General features: G+C 35.3%; 1 protein-coding gene and 1 pseudogene across 1 annotated transcript in view; one reads left to right on the plus strand and one right to left on the minus strand.

Annotated features, from left to right (window-relative positions):
- The window catches only part of ROR2 (receptor tyrosine kinase like orphan receptor 2), a 319530-nt gene that overhangs the window by 245270 nt on the left and 58024 nt on the right, over positions 1–16236 (minus strand).
- Positions 8301–9052, plus strand: LOC110201191 (large ribosomal subunit protein uL30 pseudogene; annotated as a pseudogene).

Here is a 16236-nt window from a genome sequence, read left to right on the forward strand (position 1 = left end):
GGGCAAGGGGTATTCAGAATGCATGCCATCTTGGGGTGGGGGGAGGGGTGAGAAATTTGGAACTCAAAAACTTGTGGAAATGAATGTTGAAAACTAAAAATAAATAAATTAATATTAAAAAAGGAAACAGAACATACCACCTAATTACTTTAGAAATTTTGATGAGAATAAATGAGCTGACAACTTAGCTCTCAAATTTATATGTAGTGTTCATAGAATTCTATTCATTAATTTGTCCAAAGTTTCACAAAATGCACTTGTTTTTCAGTAACTAGAACACACAACCAATAGACTTCATAATTCTACTAGGTCCTTTCTTTGCACTGACAATACTGCAACGTAGTAAACCATGCCAAAATCTCAAGAATTTACAAGATTAGCAGAAAGTACCAGCCTCACAAAATGACAATACAATAAGGCCAAGGAATATATACATATGTGCTAGTCATATTCTAAAGATATGTATAGATGCATGTGTATGTATGTATGTATGTATGTATGTATGTATGTGTACATACAATCATCTACATACATAGATACTTGAGGCAGAAGAGCAAATAGAGGGATGAAATTAGCTTCAGGAAGACTTGAGTTCAAATTTGACCTGAGACACTTTACTAGCTATGTGACTGATGAAGTTACTTAATCTCTAGCTATCTCAGTTTCCACTTTCATTTGTAAAATGGGGATTAGAACACTACTTTACAGGGTAATTGTGATTAAATGATATAACATTTAAAAATTCTTTGGAAACCTTACAGCACTGTACAAATACTATCTATTATTGTTACTATTATTATGTACCCACAAACAAACATACACACATTCTCCATATGCTCAGAGAAACAAGTGCTATGACCAAACAAACATGGTCAAAACCAATTTTGCTAGAAAAGACCAAGGCTATGAAGATTGCTCTAATGTTTGAACGTGACCTTAAGGGATACATTTTGAATTAAGAGGAGAAAAAAAAAACACCAAGTGATCCAGAGCCAAGGTGGGTTTTTTTTGTTATTGATTTTTATAATAATAAAAAAACTAAAATGTCAAAGCTCAAATATTTACACTTAAGTTGCATATTTGTCATTGTAGAAGCAAAAAGACTGAAGTAAACCAAGCCAAACCATGTAAAGTTTTACCTAGGAAAAGCTAAGTGATGTTTGAATATGTGGCTCAGTAGGTAAGTGATCAGAAAGTGAATCAAATTTTAATGTGGTTCACACAGATGTACTCTAGTAAATCTTACATCAAAAGAAAAAATTTTTTTTGTCATTAAGAAAGCCCAACTGGGAATAGCCAGCCTCTGTTGCTAGTACTATCATTAAAATAAGTTAATTATTGATTACCTAGGTGCCCTGGCAAACTGGATGTGAGAGATAGGGACACAAAATAGTAAAGAAAGAAACAGATTATATTCTAATCCTAATGTATAAGGTTTAGTCATATTGTCATTCAACAGATTTGGACTGAATTTATCACCTTCAGACGTTACCTTATTTCAAAAAAATATCTTAATGAAATGATTGTGTCCTATAGGTCCCTGGGCCAAGAAATCCTCTACAAAAATCTAGTGACTGGAAGTTATTAAAAGAATGGTCTGTCAATTGTCAGAATTAATGATGCTGTCAATTATGTGATAGCAGGTGGCAGATAGTTGGTTAAAAGTGATATGTAATAGAGAACACTTACATTACAAGGTCATTGACCTCATTGACCCCATGATATTAACTGCATTTTATGGTTATTTGTTTTGTCATATAAAATTAGAGTTTAAGTTCCATGATGGTAGGATAATGTCTGCTTAAATTTTGTATTTTTCCCCAGTGTGCTTCATACAGGAGGTTCTTAATAAAATTTTGAATTGAAGTAAAAACAACAAAATACTCCTGGATGGTGCCTATGGAAACTATATGTAGTGATTTGTGGGAAGATATCAAGATGTTAGAACCTAAAGTATCCTAGTTCCCTTAAAAACACTTTAAAATGCACCACAAGGAAGAAAGTAAAATTTTTTTAAAATCACCTACAAACTTTATGGGTTTATTATTATTATTATTATGGGACTGCACAAGAAGACTGCTTGAATCATCTGGATGCATGGGACAGGCATAGGTAAGGCAAGAGGTAGAATGAAGTACAAAGCACAACAGGAGATAGGGCAAGAGCAGATGAGGATTATTCCACAGGGCCCATCCTCAATCATATCAGAAGACTGGTCCAGATCAACACCTAAGTATGCACACTTTGCAAAAAAAAAAAAAAGGGTGGGGTGGGGTGGAGCAGGACAGAAATGGCCCAATGTAGCATCTAAGTAACATAAGGCAAGACCAATTTCTGTGGAAGATGAAGTCTAAGAAGATTGCCCTCCAAATGAAGGTCCAAGTAGTTCCTACTTGCATAGCCCATAAGTAAAGGAGTAGAATTTGACCTAAACAATAACCTTTTTCCCAAAACAAAGAAACTAAGACTGGGGATATGAGTAAACAGAAATAAATCCTGATCACAATGAAAAAATATCTTGGACTGAGAGAAACACAAGGTATAAAACTAGGAGAAAAGAGTAAATCCAAGAGTCCAAGTGGAATCTCAAAGAAAAGAACATATTGAGACTAAAGAGAAGCACAAAAAGGTAAACATGAAAAAGCAATAATACGGGACTTGATATGGTAAAACTGATTACATCCCTAAAGGAGAAGATGATACTTGCAATGCCTAAGAACTTCACATTATTAGGGCAGTTAGAAGGAGTATACGTAGACAAAGGGAACAGGTGTGAGTTGACTATGATGAAATGACATACAAAAAATAAAATTGTGGTGTGAGAAAGAAGTGTGCACTGAGAAAAGGAGGAAGGGAAAGGTAGAATAGGTAAATTATGTCAAATAAAAGAGGTGCAAAAGAGCACTTACAGTGAAGGAAAAGATAGGAGGGGGTGGTAAACACTGGAATCATACTCTCATTAGAATTGACTGAACGAGGGAATAACATCCACACTCAGCTGGGTATAGAAATCTGTCTACCTTACAGATAAATAGGAGGGGAACTGGATAAGAGAAGGGAGGGCAGATTAAAGCAGGCAGTGGTCAGAAGCAAAGAGAAAAGGATAAACAAGGGAGGGAAAGTAGGATGGAATGAAATACATACTAACCATACTTGTGAATGTAAGTGGAATGAACTCACAAAACAGAAGCAGAGAGCAGTGTGGATTAAAAAACAGAATCCTACAATATGCTTTTTTTAAAAATAAGAAACACACTTGAAACAGAGAGACACTTCTCAGCAATACAATGATCCAACACAATTCCAAAAGACTCATGATAGAAAATGGAACTGTGAAGTCTGAATGCAGATTGAAGCATACTATTTTGACTTTTTTTTTGTTTTTTGTGTTTTTTCCCTTTTTTTGGTTTCTTTTCACAATATGATTAATGTAGAAATATGTTTAACATGATTGGACATGTATAACCAAACAAAAAAAAAAGAAAGAAAGAAAACCAGAGAGACATATAGTAAAAATAAGGACCCAGGGGCAGCTAGATGGTGCAGTGGATAGAGCAGTGGCCCTGGACCCAGGAAGATGAGTTCAAATCTGTCCTCAGACATTTGATACTTACTGCTATGTGACCCTGGACAAGTCACTTCACCCACTGTCTCACTAGATAGATAGATAGATAGATAGATAGATAGATAGATAGATAGATAGAATAAGGACCCAGAGAAGAATCTGTTGTGCTTAAGCTGAAGTTTAAAAAAAAAAGCAGAGTTAGCAATCATTATCTCAGACAAAGCAAATGCAAAAATAGATCTAATTAAAATAGATGAACATGGAAACTACACAAGTAAAATATAAAATGAAGTAATATCAATACTAAACATCTATGTACCAAATGGCATAGGCACCCTATTCATAAAGGAAAAGTTAAATGAGTCATAGGAGGAAATTGACAATAAAATTATACTGGGGAGGACCTCAACTTTCCCCTCTCGGAATCAGATAAATCTAACCAAAAATAAACAAAAAGAAGCTAAGGAGATAAACAGAATTTTAGAAAAGCTAAATATGAAAGACCTCTGGAGAAAACTGAATATGAATAGAAAGTAATATTTGTTTTTCTCAGCTGTACATGGCACATAAACAAAAATTGACCAAATATTAAGACATTGTTGTTATTTATCTTTCCTTCTCCAAGACTTATAAAGAGGGTGATGTCTTGCCTTTCAAGTGAATTGAATTTAAATGAGACAGGACTCTGCAAAGTCATCAGCTCCACTCTTTCCTCCAGAGTCATTGGAATCCAGTGGCAAGACATAGGTCAGGACAACTGGCGAAGGCCCAGGATGCAGTGGGGGCCCCTGGTCTTTTTGAGCTAAGGTTTTCCCAGGTCTCGGTATGTCTGAAGCAACACCCATTCAGTAGGTAGGTAAGAGCTGAGGTAAAAGATGGCCTACTTTGCCTTCACAAAAGAATCGATGAAAAATCCTGTTTCTGGCCTGAACAGAAACAATTGCTATGTACACTCATTCTGAGTCATCAAAACCAAAACAAAGAGAGAGTGAAGTTTGGGCTGGGGCCTATTACTGGCTAATCAGTGACAGCCAGAATAATTTGGGTTTAAAGGCATAGTTAAGTAGTTCCATTTAAATCCCAATGGGCCTTATCAAACTGGAGTAGAGAGTGAGGCTGTTAACTCTACACAGCCCTGCCTCATTTAAATCCGATTCACTAGCAAGTCAAGACATCACCTCCTGATGCCACTGGTCTTTGAAAAAGAAAAAAAGAGCAAACAATCAATAGCTGGCCCCTGAGTTCCCAACTGGCCAGTTCCAGTTGGGCAAGGCTGCTATTTCCTCCTCCTCCTCCTCCTCCTCCGTTACCTTCTTCCTCCTCCCCCATGGGGAGTCATATCTTTACATGTGGTTTACATTTCACAAGATATCTTAGGGTTTGGGGGCTAGAGATTTTTTCCTTCCCTATTTATTTATTTATTTATTTATTTATTCCATCACCGAGGTTTTTTGTTTTTTAACTGGAAAAATAGATTCTTTTTTCTCATGTAGTTTTCATGAATAATTTCTTGAAATAAAGCTCTGGTAAACCAGGCTTTGATAAAGCCCATTAGGATTCAAATGGAGTTACTTCATTATGACATTAAACCCAAAATCAGGGTATAAAAAATCACAATAAAATGCTGAAAAGCAGATCATAAGGTAATAATAATCACACTCAATACAGGCCATGAAAACATAGATTAATAACTAATTATAAACTACATAATCTAATCCTAAAAACTGAATGGGTAAAAGAAAAAAATCATAGAAACAATCAAAAATTTCATTAAAGAGAATGACAACAAAGAAACAACAGGCAAAAATTTATGAGAGGCAGCCAAAACAATACTTAGGGTAAATTTTATATCTCTAATTGTTTATATCAATAAAATACAGAAAAGGCTGATCAATTAATTGGGCATGCAACAAAAAAAATCTAGAAAAAGGACTAATTAAAAATCTCTGATTGATTACCACATTTGAAATCCTGAAAACTAAAGGATTAATAAATTGAAAGTAAGAAAACTATGAAACTAATAAATAAAACTAGGAACTTATTTTTGAAAAACAAATAACACAGATAGACCATTGGTTAATTTGATTAAAAATAAGAAAGAAAAACAAATTACCAGTATCAAAAATTAAGCAGTGAATTCATCATCAGTGAAAAGGAAACTAAAGCAATTATTAAGAGTTATTTTGCCCAATTATATGACAATGAATTTAACAATCTAAGGAAAACTGATGAATATTTACAAATATATAAATTGCCCAGATTAAGAGAAGTGGAAATGGAATACTTAACCCTATCTTAGAAAAAGAAATTACACAAGCCATCAAAGAGCATCCCAAGAAAAAATTCTCCAGTACCAGATGGATTCACAAGTAAATTCTACCATTCAAAAAAAAAATTAATTCCAATACTATGTAAACCATTCTAAATATAGGCAAAGTAGTCCTATCAAATTCTTTTTATGATACAAATATGGTATTGATACCAAAACCAGGAAGAGCTAAAACAAAGAAAGAAAACTTTAGATCAATTTATTAAATATTGAATCAAAAGTTTTAAATAAAATAGTAGCAAGGAGATTACAGTAATTTATGACAAAGATCAAACACTATGATGAGGTGGGATTTATATCAGGAATTCAGGGCTGGTTCAATATTAGGAAAACTATCAGCATAATTGACCACAATAACTAGACAAAAAAGAAATCATATTATTATCTTAATAGATGCAGAAAAAGCACTTGAAAAAATATAACTCCCATTCCTATTAAGAAACAAAACAAAACAGAGAGCATAGGACTAAAATTTCCTTAAAATGATAAATAGTATTTAAGACCACTAGCAAGCACTATTTATAATGGGGATAAAGTAGAAGCCTTCCCAATAAGATCAGGGGTGAAGCAAGAATGCCCACTATCACCACTATCATTCAATACTGTACAAGAAATGTTAGCTGTAGTAATTAGAGAAGAAAAAGAAATTGAAGGAATCTGAATATGCAATGAGGAAACAAAATTATCACTCTTTGCAGGTGATATGACAGTATACTTGGAGAATCCAAGAGAATTAACTTAAAAAAAACCACAACTACTTGAAATAATTAAAAACATTAGCAAAGTTGAAGTATATAAAATAAACCCATATAAACCATCAGCATTTCTATATATTTTCAACAAAGTCCAGCAGCAAGAGATAGAAAGAGAAATTGGATTTAAAATAACTGTAGGGGCAGCGAGGTGGCACAGTGGATAGAGCACTAGCCCTAGATTCAGGAGGACCTGAGTTCAAATCTGGCCTCAGACACATAACACTTATTAGCTGTGTAACCCTGGGAAAGTCACTTAACCCCATTGCCCAGCCAAAAAACAGAACAAAAAACAAAACAAAACAAAACAAAAAACCAACTATAGACAGTACAAAACACTTGGGAGTCTACCTGCTAAGACAAACCTAGGAACTATATGAACATAATTACAAAACATTTTTCACAGAAATAAAGTCAGATTCTAAACAATTGGAGAATTGCTTGTGGGTAGAGTGAGCCAGTGTAATAAAAATGACAATTCTACCTAAATTTATTTATTTATTTATTTAATGCCATACCAGTCAAGCTACCAAAATTGTGTTTTTTTGGACTGGAAAAAATAATAACAAAATCCCTCTGGAAAAACAAAAGATAAAGAATAATCAAGGGAATCAATGAAAAAAAGTATAAGCTGGCTTAGCCATATCAGATCTCAAACTGTATTAGAAAGTGCTAATCATCAAAACAATCTGGTAGTGGCTAAGAAATAGAGTAGTGGATTAGTAGAATAGATTAGGTACACAAAATACAGTAGTAAATGACTATCGCAATCTACTACTTAATAAACCCAAGATCCAAGCCTTTGGGACAAGAACTCACTATTTGACAAGAACTGCTGGGAAAACTGGAATGCAGTTTGTAGAAACTAGGTACAGAACAACATCTCATACCATACACCAATTTAAGTTCAAAATGGGTACATGATTTAGGCATAAACGGTGATAATATAAGGAAATTAGAGGAGCATGGAATAATTTACCTCTCAGATCTATAGATAAGGGAAGAATTTATGACCAAACAACATATAGAGTACGTTACAGAATATAAAATGGATAATTTTATTACATGAAATTTAAAAGTTTTTACACAAAAAATGCCAACGCATCCAAGATTAGAAGGAAAGCAGAAAGCTAGAGGAAAAAATTTTTACAGTAAGTGTCTCTGACAAAGGCCTCATTTCTCAAATATATAGAGAACTGAATAAAATTTATAGAAATATGAGTCATTTCTGAATTTATAAATGGTCAAAAGATATGAAGAGGCAGTTTTCAGATGAAGAAATTAAAGTTATCTACAATCATATGAAAAGATGTGCTAAATCACAGCTGATTAGAGAAATGCAAATTAAAACACATCTGAGGTATCACCTCACACCTCAGATTGGCTAATGTTACAGAAAAGGAAAATAATAAATGTTGGAGGGGATGTGGGAAAATTAGGACATTAAAGCATGGTTGATAGCATTGCAAATTGATCCAACCATTCTGGAGAACAATTTGGACCTATACCAAAGTGGGTATAAAACCGCATACCCTTTGACCAAGCAATGCTATTACTAAGTCTATGTTGCAAAAAGATTTACCCAGGAAAGTGAACAAAAATATTTATATCAGCTCTTTTTTCATGGTTAAGAATTGGAAATTGAGCTCTTTTTCTGGCTGGAATCATGGCAGGTGTAGAAAAAAAGAAGCTACCATCTGTTCCAGAATCCCTTCTGAAAAAGCAAAAGGCTTTTTTTACAATGGTGAAGGCCAAGTGCTTGAAGAAGATAGCTGTAAAAAAGGTCCCTAAAATACAGAGGAAAGTAGTCTATGAAAAAGCTAAAGCCTACCATAAGGAGTACAGACAGATGTACAGAAGTAAAATTCAGCTGGCTAGAAATGGAATGCAAAGCTGGCAACCTCTACTTACCTGCTGAAACCAATTATCTTTTGTGATCAGAATCAGAGGTATCAATGGTGTTAGCCCAAAGGTCAGAAAACTTTAGCAGCTTCTTTGTCTTCACCAAATCTTCAATGGTACTTTTGTTAAGTTTAACAAGTCTTCGATTAACATGCTGAGGACTGTGGAACCATACATTGCATAGGGTTACTGAAACCTGAAGTTTGTAAACTACGTGATTTATAAACATAGTTATGGCAAGATCAAGAAACAGAGAATTGCCCTGATGGATAATGCCCTTATTGCAAAATCTCTTGGTAAATATGGAATTATCTGCATGGAGGACTTCATCCACGAGATCTGCACTATTGGTAAGCACTTCAAAGTTGCCACAACTTCCTGTGGCCCTTCAAATTTTCTTCTCCATAATGTGGAATGAAGAAAAAGACTACACATTTTGTGGAAGGTAGAGGTGCTAGTAACAGGGAAGACCAGATCAACAGGCTTATTTGAAAAATGAACTAAAGGTCTCTACCATGATTATTTTTCTAATGCTCTGTTAAAAAAAATCACTGTGACCAAAAAAAAAAAGAATTAGAAATTGAGGGGTTGCCCGTCAATTGGGGAATGGATGAGCAAGCTGAGATATATGATTGTAATGCAATACAATTGAGAAATGACAAGAATGCTTTCAGAAAAACCAAGAAAGACTTACATAAGCTGATGCAAAGTGAACTGAGTAGAAGCAGGAGAATAGTAACAACAATGTCGTAAGATGATCAATGGTGAATGACTTACCTATTCTGAGAAATACAATGGTTTAAGACAATTTTGAAGGATTCATGATGAAAAATGCTATCCACACTTGCAGATCAAAGCATACTTTTTTTTTAATTTATTTTTTCTTCTTCCATACACTTCTGACTTGAAAAATTTTTCTCCCTTTTCCTCCCCCCCCTCCCCAAGACAGGACACAATCTGACATAGGCTTTACATTTACATACCCATTAAACATATTTTGACATTAGTGAAGTTGTAAGTAACAATTAAAACCAATAAGAGGAACCATCAGAAAGATGAAACAAAACTCAACAGAAGGTAAAAATAAGTGATAGCGATTTGACTTCCATAGTTCTTTCTTTGGATGTGGATAGCATTGTCCATCCCAAGGTCACTGGAGATGTCTTAGATCCTTATAATGCTGAGAAGGGTTCAGTTTAACATTCTTAGTCATTGCATAAAGTGGCTGTTATTGTATACAAAGTTCTCTCAGTTCTGCTCATTTCACTCAGCATCAGACCATATAAGTCTTTCCAGGTTTTTCTGAAGTCAGCCTGTTCATCATTTCTTATAGCACAATAGTATTCCATTATATTCATATACCACAACTTGCTCAGCCATTCCCCAATTGATGGGAATCCTCCCAATTTCCAATTCTTTGCCACCACAAAAAGAACTGCTATGAATATTTTTGTACATGTAGGTCCTTTTCCCATTTGTTTGATCTCTTTGGGATATAGCCCTAGAAGTGCTATTGCTGGATCAAAGGGTATGCACATTTTTGTAGCCCTTTGGGCATAGTTCCAAATTGTTCTCCAAAATGGTTGGATCATTTCACAACTCCACCAACAATGTATTAGTGTTCCAATTTTCCCACATCCTCCAACATTTATCATTTTCCTGTTTTGTCATGTTGGCCAATCTGATAGGTGTGATGTGGTACCTCAGAGTTGTTTTGATTTGCATTTCTCTAATCAATAACATTTAGAGCATTTTTTCATATGACTATAGATGGCTTTAATTTCTTCATCTGAGAACTGTCTGTTCATATCCTTTGACCATTTATCAATTGGGGAATGGCTTGTGTTCTTATAAATTTGTCTTAATTCTCTATATATTTTAGAAATGAGGCCTTTATCAGAGAGACTGGTTGTAAAAATTCTTTCCCAATTTTCTACCTTCCTTCTAATCTTAGTTGCATTGGCTTTGTTTGTGCAAAAACTTTTCAATTTAATGTAATCAAAATTATCCATTTTGCTTTTCATAATGTTCTCTATCTCCTGTTTGGTCATGAATTCTTCTGTTCTCCATAGATCTGATAGGTAAACTATTCCTTGTTCTCCCAGTTTACTTATGGTATCAGCCTTTATATCTAAGTCCTGAACCCATTTTGACTTTATTTTGGTATATGGTGTGAGATTTGGGTCTATGCCTAGTTTCTGCCATACTCTTTTCCAGTTTTCCCAGCAGTTTTTTTCAAAGAGTGGGTTCTTATCCCAGAAGCTGGGGTCTTTGGGTTTATCAAATAATAGATTACTATAGTCATTGACTACTGTGTCTTGCATATTTAACCTATTCCACTGATCCACCTCCCTATTTCTTAGCCAGTACCAAGCAGTTTTGATGATTGCTGCTTTATAATACAATTTAAGATCTGGAATTGCTAGGCCACCTTCCCCTGCATTTCTTTTCATTAGTTCCTTTGATATTCTGGACCTTTTGTTTTTCCAAATGAATCTTGTTATTATTTTTAACTCTATAAAATAATTTTTGGTAGTTTGATTGGTATGGCACTGAATAAGTAAATTAGCTTAGGTAGGATTGTCATTTTTATTATATTAGCTCGGCCTACCCATGAGCAACTGATGTTTTTCCAATTATTTAGATCTGATTTTATTTGTGTGAAAAGTGTTTTGTAATTGTGTTCATAGAGTTCCTGGGTTTGTTTCGGGAGGTAGACTCCTAAATATTTTATAATGTCTACAGTAAGTTTAAATGGGATTTCTCTTTCTATCTCTTGCTGTTGGGCTTTGTTGGTAATATATAGAAATGCTGATGATTTATGTGGGTTTATTTTATAGCCTGCAACTTTGCTAAAGTTGTTTATTATTTCAAGTAGTTTTTTACTTGATTCTCTAGGATTCTCTAAGTATATCATCATGTCATCTGCAAAGAGTGATAGCTTTGTTTCTTCTTTGCCTATTCTAATGCCTTCAATTTCTTTTTCTTCTCTTATTGCTAAAGCTAAGGTTTCCAGTACAATATTGAATAACAGTGGTGATAATGGACATCCTTGTTTCACCCCGATCTTATTGGAAATGCTTCTAGCCTGTCCCCATTACATATAATGCTTGCTGAAGGTTTTAGATATATGCTATTTATTATTTTAAGGAAGACTCCATTTATACCTATGCTTTCTAGTGTTTTTAATAGGAATGGGTGTTGTATTTTATCAAAAGCTTTTTCTGCATCTATTGAGATGATCATGTGGTTTCTGTTGGTTTTGTGTTGATATGCTCAATGATGCTGATAGTTTTCCTAATATTGAACCAACCCTGCATTCCTGGTATAAATCCTACCTGGTCATAGTGTATTATTCTTGTGATAAGTTGCTGCAATCTACTTGCTAGTATTTTGTTTAAAATTTTTGCATCTATATTCATTAGAGAAATTGGTCTATAATTTTCTTTCTCTATTTTGACTCTTCCTGGTTTAGGTATCAACACCATATTTGTATCATAAAAAGAATTTGGTAAGACTCCTTCTTCACCTATTTTCCCAAATAGTCTATATAGTATTGGAATTAATTGTTCTTTAAATGTTTGATAGAATTCGCATGTAAATCCATCTGGCCCTGGAGATTTTTTCCTAGGGAGTTCATCAATGGCTTGTTCAATTTCTTTTTCTGAGATGGGGTTATTTAAGTATTTTACTTCCTCTTCGGTTAATCTGGGCAATTTATATTTTTGTAAATATGTATCCATTTCACTAAGATTGTCAAATTTGTTGGCATATAGTTGGGCAAAATAATTCCTAATTATTGTTTTAATTTCCTCTTCCTTGGTGGTAGCTTGCCCTTTTCATTCTTGATACTAGTAATTTGGTTTTCTTCTTTCTTTTTTTTAATTAAATTAACCAAAGGCTTATCTATTTTATTGTTTTTTTCATAAAACCAGCTCTTAGTTTTATTTATTAGTTCAATAGTTTTCTTAATTTCAATTTTATTAATTTTTCCTTTGGTTTTCAATATTTCTAATTTGGTGTTTAGTTGAGGATTTTTAATTTGTTCTTTTTCTAGTTTTTTTAGTTGTATGCCCAATTCATTAATCTCCTCTTTTTCTATTTTATTTATGTAAGCATTTAGAGATATAAAACTTCCCCTAAGAACTGCTTTCCTGCATCCCATAGGTTTTGGTATGTTGTCTCATTATTGTCATTCTCTTGAATGAAATTATTGATTGTTTCTATGATTTGTTGTTTGACCCAATCATTTTTTAGGATTAGATTAGTTTCCAATTATTTTTTAGTCTATCTTTCCATGGCCCTTTATTACATATAATTTTTATTGTCATGATCTGAAAAGGATGCATTTAATATTTCTGCCTTTCTGCATTGGATTGTGAGGTTTTTATGCCCTAGTACATGGTCAATTTTTGTGTATGTGCCATGTACTGCGAGAAAAAAGTATATTCCTTTCTATCCCCATTCAGTTTTCTCCAGAGGTCTATCATACCTAACTTTTCTAATGTTCTATTCACCTCCTTAACTTCTTTCTTGTTTATTTTGTGGTTAGACTTATCTAGTGCAAGAGGGGGAGGTTCAGGTCCCCCACTAGTATAGTTTTGCTGTCTATTTCTTCCTGTAACTCCCTGAACTTCTCCTGTAAGAATTTGGATGCTATACCATTTGGTGCATATATTTTAGTAATGATATTACTTCATTGTCTATGGTGCCTTTTAGCAGGATGTAGTTTCCTTCCTTATCTCTTTTGATTAGATCTATTTTTGCTTTTGCTTTGTCTGAGATCAGGATTGCTACCCCTGCTTTTTTTACTTCAGCTGACACATAATATATTCTGCTCCAGCCTTTTACCTTTACCCTGTATGTGTCACTCTTTTTCAAATGTGTTTCCTGTAAACAACATATTGTAGGATTATGGTTTTTAATCCATTCTGCAATCTTTCCTTTTATGGGAGAGTTCATCCCATTCACATTCACAGTTATGATTACTATCTGTGTCTTTTTCTCCATCCTTTCCCCCATTTATGCTTTTCTTTCTCCTTTTTCCCCCCTTCACTAGTGTTTTGCTTTTGACCACGCCTCCTTCAGTCCCTTCCCCCTTTTATTATCCCTTTCCCTTTTCTTCCCCTTTAGTCTTACTGCTGCTTCCCTCCCTTCTTTCCCCCCCTTTTCTTTCCCCCTCCCTTTTCTTTCCCCTTTTCCCTCCTACTGCCTATAGGGCAAGTTAGATTTCTATACCTAACTGATTATATTATGCCCTTCTTGAGCCAAATCTGATGAGAGTAAGGTTCAAACAATGCTCCCCCCTCCTTCTTTCCCTCTGCTGTAATAGGATTTTGTGTCTTTTCCTGTAATGTAATTTACCCTTGTCTGCCTCCTCCTTTCTCAGTACATTTTCTAAGATCAGATTGATCCACTTATTTGGATCCATTTAACCCACTTGATTAGATTTTTTTTTATCATTACATCAAAGTCAACTAATATCCCCTCTTTATGTATACTCCTTTAACAAGGTGTAATAACAATACAGTTCTCAAGGGTTGCAAGTCTCATATTCCCTTGTAGGGGTTTAAACAGCCCCCCCTTATTAACAACATATTGTATCCTTCTGTCCCATTTACCTTTTTAAGTCCTTCTTGAGTCCTGTACTTGAAGATCAAATTTTTTGTTGAGCTCTGGTCTTTTTATCAGGAAAGTTTGGAAGTCTCCTATTTCATTGAATATCCACCTCCTCCCTTGAAAAATGATGCTCATTTTTGCTGGGTAATTGATCCTTGGCTGCATTCCAAGCTCCTTTGCCTTATGGAATATCATGTTCCATGCCCTGCGGTCTTTTAATGTAGAAGCTGCAAGGTCCTGTGTAATCCTGACTGTGGTTCCATGATATTTAAATTCTTTCTTTCTGGCTGCTTGCAGCACCTTCTCTTTCATCTGGTAATTTTGGAATTTTGCTATTATATTCTTGGCATTGTCAATTTGGGATCTCTTTCAGGTGGTGATCGTGGATTCTTTCTATGGTTATTTTCCCTTCTGGTTCTAGGACTTCTGGGCAGTTTTCCTTTATGATTTCCTGAAAGATACTGTCCAGGCTCTTTTTTTCATCATGATTTTCAGGTAGTCCAATAATTTTTAAATTGTCTCTCCTGAGTCGAGTTTTCCAGGTCGGTTGTTTTACTGATGAGGTATTTTACATTTTCATCTATTTTTTCATTTTTTGTTTCTGTTTGACTGATTCTTGCTCTCTCATAGAGACATTAGTTTCCATTTGTCCAATTCTAGTTTTTAACAGATTGTTTTCTTCTGTTAGTTTTTGTACTTCCTTCTTCAACTGGCCAATTGTGTTTTTTAGGGACTTGTTTCCTTCAGTATACTCTTCTGTTAGTTTTTGTACTTCCTTCTTCAATGGCCAATTGTGTTTTTTAGGGACTTGTTTTCTTCAGTGTACTCTTCTGTTAGTTTTTGTCCTTCCTTCTTCAATTGGCCAATTGTGTTTTTTAGGGACTTGTTTTCTTCAGTGTACTCTTCTGTTAGTTTTTGTCCTTCCTTCTTCAATTGGCCAGTTGTGTTTTTTAGGGACTTGTTTTCTTCAGTGTATTTTTTTTCCAACTGGACAATTGTATTTTTGAAGGACTCTTTTACCTCTCTCATTTGACTATTAAAATCCTTCTTGAGCTCTTCTAAGAAGGCTTTCTGGGCTTCAGATCAGTTCATATTCCCTTTTGTTGTTGCAGGTGGGTTTGTTGGCAATGTTGTCCTCTTCAGAATTTCTGTCTTGATCTTCACTCTTCTCATAATGTGAATCTATGGTACGTTTCTTTTTACTCATGGTGTTTCTTTATTCCCTGGCCTTTAAAGAGATTGAGCTCTCCTGCTGGGGAACAGAGGGTACTGACCCAACTTCCTTGTGTTGGGAGCCTAGGTCTTGGTCACTGGCTTTGTGTGCTGGAGCCTCTTATGCTGGCAATTGGAGGCTGTAGGTTTCTGGCAGCTTACCTTGTGTTGGGCTGGAATCAGCAAGGCTGGAACTTTCAGGCAATTCTAGGTTGCCTGCTTTTCCTTTCCTTTACTTTCTTCAGCTCCTTTTAGATGGGTGCTGCAGGGTGTTTATCTTCCTGGGGACCCCTGCAGTGTTGTCTCCCTCGTTTCTGTTAATACACTGGGAGATTCCTTTGCAGTAGAGTGCCAAGGCTCCTGGTGGTTTTCTGAGCTGTTTTCCACAGGTTCCCCCGCCCTCACTGAGGCACGTGGAGGTCCAGGTGTTGGTGTTTGCCTGCTCTACCACCTGGGCTTCAGGATTTCTTCACAATTGGAGGCTTCAGGGCTCCTACAGCTCACCTAGTGTTGGGTTGGAATCAGCAAGGCTGGGGCTTTAGGAGGCCTTTAGGTTGTTTTCTTCACCTCCTTTCAGGTGAATGCTGCAGGGTACTTGTCCGCCTGGGGCCCCTTGTAGTTCTGCCTCCCTTATTTTTGCTGAGGCACTGGGAGACCCCTTTGCTGGGCTGCTGCACTGCTGCTCCCTGTCTTTCTTGTAGTTCAGGTGTTCCAGGGTTTTTTTTCTGGCGTGATATTTTCTGGGTTTTCAGAGGTTGATGGGGAGAGTGAGAGTGACTACCTTTTCACTCCGCCATCTTGGCTCCTCCAAAGCATACTTTTAAAACTTTATTTTTCTTGGGGGGTTTTTGGTCTGT

The sequence above is a fragment of the Phascolarctos cinereus genome, unplaced genomic scaffold (assembly GCF_003287225.1).
Source record: "Phascolarctos cinereus isolate Bilbo 61053 unplaced genomic scaffold, phaCin_HiC Scaffold_4;HRSCAF=312, whole genome shotgun sequence".
NCBI classification, from domain to species: domain Eukaryota; kingdom Metazoa; phylum Chordata; class Mammalia; order Diprotodontia; family Phascolarctidae; genus Phascolarctos; species Phascolarctos cinereus.